The following is a 15,935-nucleotide window of genomic DNA, read 5'->3' as shown; positions in this document are numbered from 1 at the left end:
CGCTCCCCAGGGACGGGCTTCCAGCGTCCAGCCCTCGGCCTCCCCGGACTCTGGAGGTGGGGAGAGGCTCAGAGGGAGAGACAGACTGACCGACGCGGGGGGATGGCCACGGGATCGCGCTATGCCGGGAAGGTGGTCCTGGTTTGGGGGTGGGGCAGCGCAGCATCGGAGCCGGGACCGTGTGAGCCTTCGGGGAGGGGGTCTCTGGGAGAGGAGCGACCAGGTGGGAAGGAGGAGTCCTGATTCTTACCTTATAAAATCCCATTTGCAAAGCTAAGGAATGCGTGGGAGTGGTATCCTGGAGCCGGAGTTTTGGGCAGGTCTCAAATCCTCACTCCCTTTTGCTGGAGCTACAGTTATTGGAGCTACAAAACGGGTGGTTTGGGGGATTTGTCTCTTGCAGATTTAGAGTTTACTCCGGAAGCCAGAGATGAGGCGGGTGGGGGGGGGGTGTCTCAGGAACCCCAGCAGGTACTTGGAGTAGCTAAGGAGATTATGGGTCAAGGCCTCTGCCTTTTGTCCTGGGGGTCACCATGAGACTGGGGTCACCAGGGGAACCGAGTTGGGTGATAGGCCCACTCCAGGTGGCCACAAGGGGGCAGCAGAGGCCTCACCAAGGTCTGTGCTGGGGTAACCTTTCTCTTCCTACTCTCAGTGGAAAGCGGGGCCCACGTGGTTACCTGTGACACAGACAGTGAGAGAGGGTCTCTCAGTCTTCAGCCCCAGCCCCTCCTCCCTCTCACCCAGGAGTCCAGGCCTCAGCCCCTCCTCCCTCAGACCCAGGTCCCAGCCCTTCCCTCCCTGCAGAGTTGGGGGGCCCGGCCCTGGAGCAGGCGCTTCCTGGAACTGTCTGTCCTCTGTGAGGTGACTCAGGAGGAAGATGTGAGGGTGAGCGTGTTTTCTGTCCCCACCCCCTATATCCAATCTCTCTCTAGCTTCATTCTCTTCTAGGCGTTTGCACATGCTGTTCCCTCTACTGTTCCCTCTCTTGGCTAATTGCCCAGGCCTAAAGGCTTCAGCTGTGTCCTTTCCTCCCGGATTCTGCTGGCGGGCCCAGTGTCTCCTGGGTGGGTCCTCTTTTATCTCCCACTTCAAGGTTCTTATCACACCTGTCACGTGGATTGGAACAAAGGAGTCCCTCGCAGGGGGTTTGCCTTTAAATATATATATATATATATATATATATATATATTGATTTCAGAGAGGAAGGGAGAGGGAGAGAGAGAGAGAAACATCCATGATGAGAGGGACTCACGGATCAGCTGCCTCCTGCATGCCCCACACTGGGGATCAAGCCCACAACCTGGGCATGTGCCCCTGACCAGAATCGAACCGTGACCTCCTGGTTCATAGGTCGATGCTCAACCACGGAGCCACGCTGGGCGGGCCGGCGAGTGGCCTTTTCTGTAGGAGTTTGCCACGTCTGCCTCAGGGTTCTGTCCCTTTCCGTCAGTCAGTATCTCTGATACCTGCCCCCTGGGTCTCTGTCCCCGGACCCGCGGCTCTGGAGGAATGAGGGCAGTGTGACCTCTGGGCTGGGGGCCCCCTGGCTTCCTGTCTCCTCCTGCCTTGCCTGGTGATTCGGGGAGTCCCCCCACTTCCCTAGCGCCTGTCCCCTCAGCCGTGGCTCCGGCTCCCTGCTTCCTGCCTTGCTTTTGGGAGCCCCAGCTGCCACTCCTCACTCACAAGACATCTTCCTCCTCAGACCCTCATGTCTGAGACCGTCCGCCGTTTTGACCGCCTGGATCGTGTGATCGACAAGGCTGGCTGCTCTGGGTTGTGAGGCCGGAGAGCCATTCTCCACCGGTGTCAACCCACTTCCTGGCTGCCCACCCCGTCCTCCCGAGCCTCCGTTTCCCCTTTTCCCTGCCCCTGATTCCCCCGCCCTCCTCTCTGTCCACGTGGGCGGGACAGGACAGCTGTGCGATCCCCACCCCTGGCTTCCACCTGGCCCTGGCCCGTCCCCCTGTGTGCCCTCCCCTTCCCTCCCCATAGCTCGGCTTCTGCCTTCCTGAGACGGGGAGAATGATGGCGGTCCTCCCTGTAGGGCTGTGAGCACTGGACAAGGCGGGCTGTTCAGCCTCGCAATTGCCAGAACTCTCTCCGTCAGGTGGGGCTGTGGCCTCTGGTTGCTGGAGGCTGGGGAGACGTCTCAGGGTCTGTGGCTTACAGGGCTCAGTGTGGTGGCTTCGGAGGAAATTGCCATCAGTTTCATGACTGCCCTTGATAAGAAGGCCTCCTGCTGGGAAACCGAGGCTCAGAGAGGTGGACTGTGTGCACCGAGGTCACACAGGGAGGCCTCAACCCCCTCCGGACTGCGTTTTCCTTCTTAGGTTGTTGGGGGAATTAAACAGACGGTGGGTACTAGTTCCTTCTTTCTCTCTGCATCCTTTGTATATTCGACAGATATTGAGATGTTTTACTGAGCACCTGCTATGTCCCAAGCTCTGTCCTAGGAACTAGAGACTCGGCAGGGACCAAAGCAGACAGGACAGCCCTGGCTGGCGTGGCTGTTGGTTGGGCATCGTCCTGGGCACCGCCAAGTTGCTGGGTCCATCCCTGGTCAGGGCGCACGGATGTTTCACTCTTTCTCCCTCTCCTTGCCTCTCCCTCTAAAAACCTTAATCAAAATGTTTTTTAAATATATGTTTTTATTGATTTCAGAGAGGAAAGGAGAGGGAGATAGAAACATCAGTGATGAGAGAATCATTGATTGGCTGCCTCCTGCACGCCCCATATTGGGGATTGAGCCTGCATGTGCCCTGACCGGGAATGTGCCCTGACTGGGAATCGAATCGTGAGCTCCAGGTTCATAGGTCCATGCCCAACCACTGAGCCACACTGGCCAGGCAAATAAAAATATTTCATAAAACAGTAGACAAAACATTCCAGTCCTCAATGTAATTCTAGATTACATTCTAGAGTAAGAAAATAGAAGGAAATAGACAAGGAGACAGGTACAGGTGATCCTCATTATTATTATTATTTTAATCCTCACCCGAGGATATTTTTTTTACTTATTTTAGAGACAGAGGAAGGGGGAGAGAGAGAGAGAAAGAAACATTGATGCTCAAGAGAAACATCAGTCTCCCTTATGTGCCCCGCCTAGAGACCAAACCCGTAACCTAGGTATGTGCCCTGACTGGGAATCGAACCCACAACCTTTTGGTGCATTGGACGACACTCAACCAACTGAGCCACCTGGCCGGGAGGTAATGCTCATTATTCACAGATTCCACATTTTTGAATTGCCACTTGCCAAAAAAAAAGTGCTTTTAAAAAATGTAGTATATGTACTATTCTTATTGGTTTCAGAGAGGAAGGGAGAGATAGAAACATTAATGTTGAGAGAGAAACATTGGTCTGCCGCTGCCTTCTGCATGCACGCCCCCTACTGGGGATCAGCCCAGGCATGTGCCCTTGACTGGAATTGAACCCAGGACCCTTCAGTCCGCAGGCCGACGCTCTAACCACTGAGCCAAAGTGGCTAGGGACTAAAAAGTCCTTGTAACCCCAGAGTCAGCAGCGCTCATTGTGCTGTTCGTTTCCGTGGACATGCGCAGAGCGGCAAGACTTGGCATTGTCTGTAGCGTGTGTTCCCAACGGAGGTTGAGCAAGAGGATGCTTTGCCCTGGTTTCAGGTCTCAGGCCGAGCGATGCCCGGAGGACAGACAGGAGGGGGCGGCGCGGCCCAGGGCTCAGGCTCTCAGGGCTGGCGCCTGTGGGTGGGGCAGCCTCAGGCAATTTATTTATTTGCAAAATCAACCAAATAGAGTTTACCAGTAGGAGTCGGTTCTAGGATTTAAGACGACGATCTGTGTTAGATATCCATGTATCTCTATATGTGTACACATACAGGCGCCGTCTTAGCCTGTTCCCGCTGCTAAAACAGAAATACCAGAGGCTGGGTGACTCACAGAGCAAGCATTTCTCTCTCAGAGTTCTGGAAGCTGGCAAGTCCAAGAGCAAGGTGCCGGCAGATTCCGTGCGTGGGGAGGGCCAGCTTCTGGCTGTGTCCTCACAGGTGGGCGGGCTTCGGGAGCCCCGGGGAGGATGGGGTTCTTTTCTAGGGCACTAATCCCACTCATGAAGGCTCCACCCTCATGGCCAAATCACCTTCCAAAGCTCTCACCTCCAAACACCATCAATTTATTTAAAAGAAAAAAATTTAAATATATGTTTTCATTGCTTTCAGAGAGGAAAGGAGAGGGAGAGAGATAGAAACATCAATGATGAGAGAGAGTCATTGATAGGCTGCCTCCTGCACACCCCCTCTCCCCACTGGGGATTGAGACTGCAACCTGGGCATGTGCCCCTGACCGGAATCGAACCTGGGACTCTTCAGACCGCAGGCTGATGCTCTATCCACTGAGCCAAACCCACCAGGGCCAAGCACTATCAACTTAAAGGTTAGGATTTCAACATATACATTTTTAAAAAATCCTCACCCGAGAATATGTTTTTATTGATTTTGAAAGAGAGAGAGAGAGAGGGAGAGAGAGAGAGAGAGAGAGAGAGAGAGAGAGAGAGAGAGAGAGAGAAACATCGATGTGAGAGAAAGACATCGGTCGGTCGTCTCCCGAACGCACTCTGATTGGGGATGCAGCCCACATCTAAGTATGTGCCTCGATTGGCAATCGAACCCAAAACCCTTCGGTGTATGGGATGATGCTCCAAACAACTGAGCCTTGGGAACAGATTGGGGGGCAGGGTGAAGACTGAAGCTGGGGCCTCGGGGGATGGTCCAGGTGGGAGGTGATGTTGGATCGGACCAGGCTGGTGGTCAGTGTATTTGGTGAGAAGTGGCCCGGTTCTGGGTCCATTTTGAAGGCAGAAATGTCAGGATTTCCTCATAGACTAGTTATGGGGGTGAACTCGAGAAAGAAAGAAATGGTTGTTGTTGTTTACCAGGACCGTGGGGGGGAACAGATGGGTGGGGGACGTGTGGAGTGGGAATCATGGGTTGGGGCTGAGGGTCCAGGCCTGAAGACATTCTGAGACATTCTGGGCCTGAGGCTGGAGGAGCTCAGAAAATCGAGTGTAGACAGAGCAGGGAGAGGCCCAGGGAGTGGGCCAGGGGTCACTGGCTGGGGAAACCCCGGTGCTATCTTCAAGATTTTATCTGAGATCCAGGTGGAATGTCCCCAACTGGGTCATCCCGTACCCGCCCGATCGGGGAACCTTGCGTCCGGTCCCCAGTTTCTGTCACCTTCTAAGACTGGCATCTCCCCAGACACACATATACCACAGCCTGCAAAGGTTTTTATATGTGTGTGTGTGTGTGTGTGTGTGTGTGTGTATACTAGAGGCCCGATGCATGAAGATTCGTGCAAGAACGGGCCTTCCTTCCCCTGGCTACCGGCACTGCCTTCGGTCTGGCCAGAGCCGCCTTTCCGCCTTCCCATGCTGCCCAGAGGCCTGGAGGGGCTGGGGCAGTGCAGAACGCCCCCAGCTGCTTGGTGCCTGTGTATGCAAATTAACCCACAATCTTTGTTGGGTTAATTTGCATACACACTCCTGATTGGCTGGTGGGCGTCACAAAGGTACAGTCAATTTGCATCCTACTCTTTTATTAGTGTAGATATACACTGAGTGGCCAGATTATTATGATCTCTGAATGCATAATAATCTGGCCACTCAGTGTATATCCTATATAACAAAAGGCTAATATGCAAATTGTGCCCTCGACTATGAGTTCGACCAGCAGGCAGGCTAGCCAACCGCCCATGTCCCCTCCCCCTGGCCAGGCTGGCAGGACCCCACCCATGCACGAATTCATGCACCGGACTATATATATATATATATATATATATATATATTCCCTCCTTAGTTGCCACTATTTAAAAAGAGAGTGATTTTAGATTTTAGATAACAACTGGATTTCTGGTTTCTCATGAAAAGTTGACAAACCGGACCATGGGGGCAGGTGACACTCTGCTAAGTGTGTGGCCTGGCTCTGGTAACCCAGTCCCTGCGTCCCCTGATTGGCTGCCTGACTGTTACCTGTGAGTAAAGGGTCTAGATCGGGGCCTGCCCGCCTAAGTTCTCGGCCATTTCCTACTGGCAACAGTGGGCAAGTTCATCTCTCTGGGTTTCAACTTTATTATGTGTAAAATAGGGCTAATCATGGTACCTAACTCACAGGGCTGTTCTGAGAATTGAATGAGATTCAATGAAACACCCATCAAGCCCGTAGGACATGCCTGGCACAGAGCTTGCTGTCTGCAAGTTATTACTGTTTATCATGAACCTTGTCCCATTCTGTTTCTTGTGGCTAATCTACCTCCCTCAGTTGTTTTGTTTTGTTTTGTTAACCTTCACCCTAGGATATTTTTTCCAATGATTTTTTTGGAGAGAGTCGAAGGGAAGGGGCGAGACAGAGAGAGAGAAACATCAATGTGAGAGAGACACATCGATTGGTTGCCTCCCGCATGTGCCTTGACCAGGGCTGGGGATCGAGCCTGCAATTGAGGTACGTGCCTTTAACTGGAATCGAACCTGAGACCCTTCAGTTCGTGGGCTGACGCTCTAACCACTGAGCAAAACTGGCTAGGGCCTCTGTTTGAGATCTCTGAGATACTTATTGGGCAAAGGAAACCTGGGAGAAGTAAAAGGGAAAAGGTGAGATTATAGCTGGACCTTGAGTGGGAGGAAAGGAAGTGGAGAAATAGGGCACAGAGTGTTTCACTGACTAAGAAAAGAATGTGCAAAGGCCCTGGGGCAGAAACGCCCGAGTGTCCTCTAAGAACAAGAGAACCCCCACCTCCATCTCCAGCTTAGCAATTATAAGCACTAAGTTAAACTTGTTCTACCCATTGCCTCTTGTAACCGTCTACCCACGCATCATATAATTTCATCAGTAAGAATTTCATAAATACTATCAGTGGATTACAAAGTTTATTTTTTTATTTTGAAATAATTTAAGGGTTATAATATATTGCCAGAATAGTACAGAGAACTCCCATATATCCAGACTCTCCATTGTTTATATTTTACCACATTTGCTTGATTTTTCCGTCTCTCTATTTGAGAGTGAGTTGCAGGTCTGATGTCCATTCATCCCTCAGTACCTGGGAGTGCATTTCCTAAACACAAGAACAATCAGGGAGCTTCATGTTGACCCCATGGTCTTAGCTAACCTGGAGACCTTCCTATTCAGATTATTAGAATTCTTTTTTAAAAAAAAAATACATTTTTATTGATTTCAGAGAGGAAGGGAGAGGGCGAGCGAGATAGAAACATCAATGATGCAAGAGAATCATTGATCAACTGCCTCCTGCACGCCCCACACTGGGGATCGAGCCCACAGCCCACACATGTGCCCTGACTGGGAATCGAACCGTGACCTCCTGGTTCATAGGTCGATGCTCAACCACTGAGTCACGCTGGCTGGGCAGATTATTAGAATTCTTATCATCACAGGTCCTTGGCCACACCTGATGTAGTTGGGGATCAAGGCGACCCCCGGAAGTGCTGCCCTCGGGGTGGGGGTGGTTGTGGACAGGCAAGGCAGCTGATGGAGGGCATCACGGAGCAAATTACCTCCGGGGCACGTGGGCGCTAGTCCCAAGGAACTCTGGGAGTCAGAGAGAAATGTGCACCTCACAGTTATCCCCACCCAAGGGGTGAGGGAGAGCCAATGGTTTTAATTTAAAAATACTTTCAACTTTATGTTAAAAATGAAAATTAAGACTTTTTTTAAACATAAAAAACTGCCATTAGGCCTTCTAAGAAATTTAATGGTAATTTTTTACTACCACTACTACTACCGAATACCCACGCCCTGTTTGAATTCACCCCGTTGTTCCCAAATGTCTTATTACAGTTGGTTTGTTCACGCCAAGCTCCGGACAAGGTCCACGCATTGTATTTGGTTTCCTGGAGGGCAAGACTCCTGTCTCTCTTTTTATTTATTTTTTATTTTTTAAATTTTATTTTATTGTTTAAAGTATTACATGTAGTAGTACATATATCTCCTTTCTTCCCCATTGACCTTCCCCCAGCCTCCCCTACCCCCTGTCTGTCGCATGCCCTCATCCCCCCCCTCCCCCAGTGTCTTGTGTCCATTGGTTGTACTTATATCAGTGATGGGCAACCTTTTGAGCTTGGTGTGTCAAACTTCGCCAAAAAACTGAGCATAACTCGGGTAGTGTGTCACTTTGAGGAAAAAACATTATTTCGCAAATGTTTCATCCTCAGGAGCCGCAAATGTTTCATCCTCGGCATGCGCCGCCTCAGCGGCCGCGTGTCATCAGAAATGGCTACGCGTGTCAGTGCTGACACGCGTGTCATAGGTTCGCCATCACTGGCTTATATGCATGCATACAAGTCCTTCGAAGACTCCTGTCTCTTGTTCACGCCTCTATCCCAGCACCTAAATCTGTGCCTGGCCCTAGCCGGTTGGCTCAGTGGATAGAGCATCGGCCTGCGGACCAAAGAATCCTGGGTTTGATTCCGGTCCAGGGCACGTACCTTGGTTGCAGGCTCCTACCCAGCCCGGGCCCTGACAGGGCTCGTTCAGGAGGCAACCAATTGATGTGTGAGGACGTTTCTCTTTCCCTCTCCCTTTCACTCTCCCTAAAAATAAATGAAAAAATATCCTCAGGTGAGGATTAACAAAAAAGATAAAAAAATAAATAAATAAAACATTTAAAATTATTAACAAAAAAATAAAACATAAAACTGTGCCTGTTGCAAGAAAATATGTCAAAATGAGCGAGTTGCTGCCGTTATCACTATCACCATTATCGTCACCATCATCAGCATCATCACCACCATCCCTATTATCATCATCTTTACCATCATCACCATTATTATCACTATCACCATTATCATCGCCATCATCAGCATCATCCCCACCATCCCTATTATCATCTTCACTATCATTAACATCGATATAACCATCATCCTCATCACTCTCATCACTGTCATCATTATCTTCACCATCGTCATGGCCATCGTCACCATCATAATCTTCATCACCATCAATATCATTATCACCACCACCATCACCAATAACAACCCTTGGAAGCTCTTGAAATGTTCACGCTTGGGCCCGAGCCCAGACCTCCTAAATCTGCATCATTGGCCTCCCTGGTGGATTCTGACACAAGCAAAGTTTGGGATTCCCTAGGCTAGTGAACACAGTGGAGGAATTAGGGATCTTTCTATGTCCAAGGAAACAAGATCTCGTGGGCACTAAGGATCCACAGAAGGTGTTTGAGGAAAGGAGTGTCCCCTGTAGACTCTCAGAGCTGGGTTGGTTCTTAGAGAACTATCCATTCATTCATCTATTTATTTATCAACTAGAGGCCCGGTGCATGGATTCGTGCACGAGTGGCGTCCCTCAGCCTGGCCTGTGCCCTCTTGCAAACCAGGACCCCTTGGGGGATGTCGGAGAGCCGGTTTCGGCCCAATCCCCGCAGGCCAGGGCGAGGGACCCCACCGGTGCACGAATCTGTGCACCGGGCCTCTAGTATGCATATAAGATCTTTGGTTCTTTTCCCATCCTCCTCCCTCCCCCCTTCCCTCTGAGATTTATCAGTCTGTTCCATGTTCCCATGCCTTTGCGCTGAGCGTCTGCTCCCCAGTGGTCATTGTGCATCATAGCTACCATCCGGTCAGCCGGTCAGCCGGTCACTTAGGCTTTTATAGATATAGATAAATGGACCTGGGTGGGCGTCAGGCAGTATTCTAGGTGCCGGGGGCTCACCACACGGTCTTTGCCCTTGTGGCGTTCATAGCCGTGGGGCAGCCAGGCGTTATGAAATCAATGCAGACAGGAGCTTATGGGGGGGGTGTTTTGTGCTAGACAGGGTGGTTCTGGGAGATGTGTGACAGGGAGACCGGCTTGTTCTGGAGGTCAGGGTGGGCTTCCTGGAGGAAGCAAATGATGGGCAGCATTAGCTAGAGGGGCGGTGAAGGGGATGCCCCAGATCCGGGGTCCAAAGCGGGGGAGGGAGGGAGAGTCAGGCCAATAAGAGTGCAGCGGGTCCTGGATGTCGCAGCACGGAGGTGCAGGTGCGAGTGTTCCAGGCAGAGGGAACAGCTGTGTGTTGAGGGCCCCCTGGGAAGGCACATGGACATTCTTTAAATTGTTGTCAGCTGAGTCCGAGGCGACTGGCAGAGCCGCGTCTCGGATACACGTTCCCCAAGAAGGCGGAAGTGTTATTCAGTACTGGCTTTTACCTTTGTCCAGGTGTCGGGAGTGGGTCTAGATATGTAAATCCAGTCAAGCACCAGGAATGCTAGGGCCTACTCAAGAATGCAAATAAGCTCCTTTGACCCTAAGTTTTGGTGATACTTCCTGGTATTTGGGGATATATAAATACGTGCTGCGTGGGCTCAGGGTCCTGTCCCTCCATCAGAGTGGCAGCGTCCCACCCAGCTCCCAGCTTTTAAATCTGTCTCTGCGTCTTCTTTCTATTTTATTTTCTCAATCCCTGGCCGCCTCCACTTAGAACCGGTTCATTCATCTCTCTTTCCATGCTGGCCGCGGAAAAGGGAGATCCCCGCCATATCTGGCCCCGCACCTGTGCCAAGGCCTGGCCGTGCGAGAGGATTTGGTGCTGTTGAGGGGCTGAGTGGAGGGAGGAAGGGGGTGAGGGGGCTGGTCACGTGGGGCCTTGAGGGCCATGCAGGCGTCTGGTCTTTATCTCAAGAGCAATAGGGAGCCATGGAAGGGATTTGAGCAAGAAAGAGATGGCTCAGCCCTGACCAGTTTGGCTCAGTGGATAGAGCGTCGGCCTGCGCACTGAAGGGTCCCAGGTTCGATCCTGGTCAAGGGCATGTACCTTGGTTGCGGGCACATCCCCAGTGGGGGGTGTGCAGGAGGCAGCTGGTCGATGTTTCTCTCTCATCAATGTTTCTAACTCTCTATTCGTCTCCCTTCCTCTCTGTAAAAAAATCAATAAAAAATACATTAAAAAAAGAAAGAAAGTGATGGCTCAGAGGAGGAACTGAGGGAGAGGGAGGCTCAGGGAGATCCCAGGGCCCCGTCTGTGGCTTGAGAAGCGGGGTGGGCGTGGGCCCCATGTCCGAGGCTGGGAACCAAGAAGAGAGGCAAGTTTTTGGAGAAAATGGGGTGATCCCTGCACTGGAGACACGGAGATGGAGAGGCCCAAGGGTGGGGGCTCTGAGGGAGATTCCGGAGATGCTGGTGAGAAACCAACAAAGTAGGGACTCCCCAGGCAGAGCTGGGAGAGGGAGAAGGACCTAGGACCCCCAACATTAGAAGAAATGGAGTCAGGCCAGAACGAGGCTACAGGGCATCCAGGAAAGCCAGCGGCCCGTTGGCTGTAGAAGGGAGAGAGGGGAGTCAGGCCAATGAGCCCGGCAGGTCCTTCACGTAGTTACTAGGTGACCTTGGGGGAGGGGGAGCTGGGAGGACGTGGCCAAGGAATGTGTGAGCGGGTTGGGGAGGGAATGTGGGACCAATCGTGTTTGGTGGCAGCTGTGTTCCCAGTGCTGGGAAGAGGGCGACAAATGAACCGTGTCTCAGCCCTCCTAGGCCTCCCGTTCGCAGCGGGGTGGTGGGGAGGGAGTTAGGTAGCTGGATGGAGGAGAGAAATATGGCCCGAGCAGGGCCAGGAGTGGGGGCTGGGGGAGCCCCGGATTGAGAGAGGGTTTCAAGGCTGATGAGTGAGGGGGAGGAGAAGATGAATGTGTGTGTGTGTGTGTGGGGGGTTCCCCTGGGGGAGAGGCTGGAGGATTAGAATTCCACCCCCCCCAAGGCCCACATACGCATGCTGCATCCTGAGGTTCTTATCTTAGAGCTGTCAGAAATTCTTACGCCTTTAGAAATTCTTATGCCAGGTCTGTCCGGTGTCAGGTGACCCTGTGTGTATGTCACTCACCCTTCTGTTCCTAAATGAGCTAATCTGCATAAACTGCTGAAGCCAGGGCCACGCACATAATAGATCCTCAATAAACTCATTCACGCCCTGGCTGGTGTGGCTCAGTGGATAGCGTGTCGGCCTGCAGACTGAAAGGTCCCAGGTTCAATTCCGGCCAAGGGCACATGCCTGGGTTGTGGGCTCGATCCCCAGTGTGGGGCGTACAGGAGGCAGCCAGTCAATGATTCTCTCTCATCATTGATGTTTCTCTCTCTCTCTCCCTCTCCCTTCCTCTCTGAAATCAATAAAATCTATTTTTTTAAAATAAATAAATAAATTCACTCATTCAAAAGGTATTTATTGAGCACCTTATGTTCCAGACACCTTAGTACTGGGGATGAAACAAGATAAGACCCTCAGCCGTCCCCTTGTGGATCTTTGCATTCTGGTGGGAGAGACAGAGAATAAGCAAATCCGTAAGTAAAATATAGATGGCGTGTCAGGAGGGCATGCGTGCCACGGAGGAAAGGACCCAGGGGACCCAGGGGCAGGCAGGCTGCAGTTTTAGTAAACAGGATGGTCAGGCCCGGGAAGGAAGGCCTCACTGAGAAGGTGACATTTGAACAGGATTTGAAGTTGCTGAGGGAGTAGGTTAGCCCAGGACTGTCCCACTTTAGCACTGAAACTGTGGGCTGAAGGTCCCATGTCCCCAGAAACCCTTTGGTCCCGGCCACACGAGGGTGGTTGTTCACTTAGGAGGGAGTCGAGTGGCTATCTGAGGAAAAGCATTCTCGGCAGAGGGAACAGCACGTGCAAAGGCCCTGAGGTTGGGACACTCGGGAGGCATATGAAGACACAGCACTGGGAACACGGTGGGGGCTGTTTCTGAGAGTAAAGGAGGTCTGAAAGAGCTGGTGGGTGACCCCTCGAGGGAGCCAGTGTGGATCTCCACCCTGAGAACCCCTGGGGGGGGGTGCAGGAACAGGCTTGCCTGGCCAGTTCAGCTGCCCAAAGCAAACAAGGGGAAGGACAGAAGTTGAGTTTCTTCAAGGTCATGGCTGGTGAAAGAGAGGAAGGCAGGGAGAGGGGGAGAGGGAGGGAGAGAGAGCGGGGAGGGTTAGTTTAGGGACCTCCAGGTAGCCAGGGAGTTTTCAGGGAGAAGTTGGCAGGACAGAGGTGCATTTCAGAAGGCCTCCCAATCACATTCTGACCACGGAGCTCTCCCTGAAACTCACTGTCCATGGATAAAAGAGCTTCCTCCTAGTTTTGCAAACAGTGCAGCTGTGTTGCATGTTTCTGTCTTGAGACGGACAGGAGTTTGAATAACAAACCAAGACCCAGCCAGAGGGATACAGGGACCCGGAGAGGTGGGGGAGAGACGGGGGAGGGACATAAGGTGCGCTGGAGGTCGGGATGCTGTCCCTCCGAGGCACCCAGGTCAACTAGTGAGCATGCCAGGGAGACGGCCGTTGTCCCGGGAACATTGAGGTGTTTCCGGAGGCTGGGGGAGACCCAAGGCCTTGGGAGGCTTACTCTGCCTCCATCTCCCCAGCTCACCCTCCCTCACCTGCGGAAGAGGGGGGTGGGAAATGGCATCAACATCTCCAGCCTGGTGGGGGCAATCGGCCAGTCCCAGGCAGTTCTCTATGTGGCCACCAGGGGAGGCTCTCAGGGTACCCTGCTTTTCCTTCCCTCCAGAGGGGCTCAGACCTGAGGCATAAAACCTGTGATGGCCCTGACCCCCGGCCAGTGTGGCTCAGGGGGCGCCATCCTGTACACCAAAAGGTTGCCGGTTCGATTCCCGGTCAGGACAAATGCCTGGGTTTCTGGCTAGATCCCCAGTAGGGGGGTGTGCAGGAGGCAGCCGATTGATGTTTCACTCTCATATTGATGTTTCTTTCTCTCTCCCTCTCCCTCCCTCTTTCTCTAAAAATCCATGAAAATATCTTCAAAACACACACAAAGAAAAACCTGTGACGTGTTGCTATGCACTAGGCGTCTCCCAAGAAACAGAGTCTGGTGCTTGCCAACTTGGCCTTCAGGGAGGGCGGGACTTCCCCACTCTGATGCCCCCGCTGGACCCCCATGGTTGGGAGGAGAGGGCATGGGAGGAGCCTCATATTCCCTGGACTGAGCTTTCCCGGGGCCCTGTCTTCTGCGGGGGCACTAATAGCATGACCAAGGCTTTGCCCTGGGTGATGTCAATGTGGCATCAGAGTCAGCTGGTGAGCAGCTCCCGTGGACTGAGAGCCTGGGGGGCGGGAGGGGGAGGCTGGGAAGATGCAGTGAATCCGAGAAGCAGTGTCTGCGGCAGACCCACCGGATTCTCTCCTCCCTTCCCCAGTGTCTCCCCAGGAAACATCTGGACCCCACTGTGGGAGGAGCTGGCCGCCTCCACGCCTGACCCGGAGGCCACAGTCTGAGAGGGCACATGGCCCAGGTGTGCGTGGGCGCCAGGTGAGGGCTCCTCATGACCTCCTTTCCCCCTCATCGCTCCCCAGCCCCTGGCGGCCGAGGTGGGAGCTGCTGCCGTGTTCCTGGCCTCCGAAGGCCGCTTCTGCACAGGCATCGAGGTGCTGCTGACCCGGGGGTGCAGCGCTGGGGTGCAGGTGCAAGGCCCCGGGGAGGCACCCCCCTGGAGGCCCCTGCCCTCCCTTCCTGATTTGCCACATTTCCGCGCGGGCTTTCCTGACTAGGTCTCTCCCTCTCCAAACTCAGTCTCCCAAGTTCTGGTTGCTGCCCTCTGCCTCTGGGGTGCCACCCCCAACTCCAGACGCTAATCCACCCCACAGGTTCCCACAAAAGCAATTGGCAGCCAGAAGGAGGAGGGCATCGTTACATTTATTTTCCGTCCTTTGTGAGTCCGGCCACACCGCCTCCCGCCCCCCCCCCCCCCCCCGCCCGCTCCGCGCCCCCCTACCCCAGCCTCCAGCAGCCTGGACCCAAGGGACTGCAACTCCCAGCAGGCCTTGCGGCAGGAGCCTGGCGCCGGGGGCTCCAGGGAGAAGTTGCAGGTTGGTTTCACCAGAGCCCCAGTTAAAGGTCCGCAGGGGACAGGAAATTAAGTTCTAATTAGAGATAATGCGGGAGGTGAGCCAAAGGCCGCCTCTTTGTTCCTGGCCGTACGGGGAAAGGGGTTTTGGCCTCGCCGCCTGCGGAGCAGGAGGGTGGCCGGCGCCGAAAGATCTGCGGGAAGAGGAGGCTGCGGGTTGAGACGCCTGGTTTGGGAGAAGAGAAAACGGGCGGGAAGGAAACTGGGGGTGGTGGCCCCTCTGCTTAGGAGGGCTGACCCCGGACTGCCCCAGTGGGGCGCGGGGCCCAGGCGGGGGTTGCACCCCAGGTGGGGGTGGGGGTGGAGCTGCAGGGCCGCCGGGGATTGGCCGCCGCGGGGGGTGTGGGGGGTGTGCGGCGAGCTCCGATTGGCAGGGGCAGGCCCGAGCAGTCTTGCGGGCGCCACACCCCTGCAGCCCCAGGCGGGGCGGGAGGAACGCTCGGAATTTGCCTGGGTCCGTGGCTGTTAGGGCTGGGGCCCAGAATTTGGGGGGAAGATGACCCAGAGTGGAATTACGGAGGCTTAGCGGCTCAGGGCCGGAGTTTGAGGTCACGGTCACCTGGATGCAGGAGTTGGGGCGCTCTGACCCCGGGCACAGTGACGCAAGAGCGATTGGCTGCCTCCGCCTCTGGGTCCTGAACTTGGGGAGTCTCAGGAAGGGGCGTAACCAGGAAATCCTGCCCTAGGACCTGTGCTTAGAGGCTCATTGATAAGTTGGGGGATTGGAAACCTTCCGGCCCCACTGATGAAGGGGCCTGGGAGGAGGCATGGTGAGCCGTGTGCGTTTTTGCCTCTGAGAAAGTTACAAAGAACACACATGTTCTCGCTGGAAAGAAGAACTATATGCAAACAGGGCTTGGGACTGCAACCCCTCCGTCCCTACCCGCCGCCCTCTTCAGAGGCCTTTTCCCTTGTCATTCACGTGACACGCACCGCCGGCGGCTCTAAGTTAGGGATGGAGACCCGCGGGGGTCCCGGCCTTTCCCCTCTTACCTCGGGCAGCTTTTCCGCGCTCGCGCTCCGTGGCCGAAGCGATCGAAATGCATTTT

Source organism: Eptesicus fuscus, chromosome 21 (genome assembly GCF_027574615.1).
Source record: "Eptesicus fuscus isolate TK198812 chromosome 21, DD_ASM_mEF_20220401, whole genome shotgun sequence".
Taxonomy (NCBI): Eukaryota; Metazoa; Chordata; class Mammalia; order Chiroptera; family Vespertilionidae; genus Eptesicus; species Eptesicus fuscus.
Note: the sequence above shows the minus strand (reverse complement) of the source record.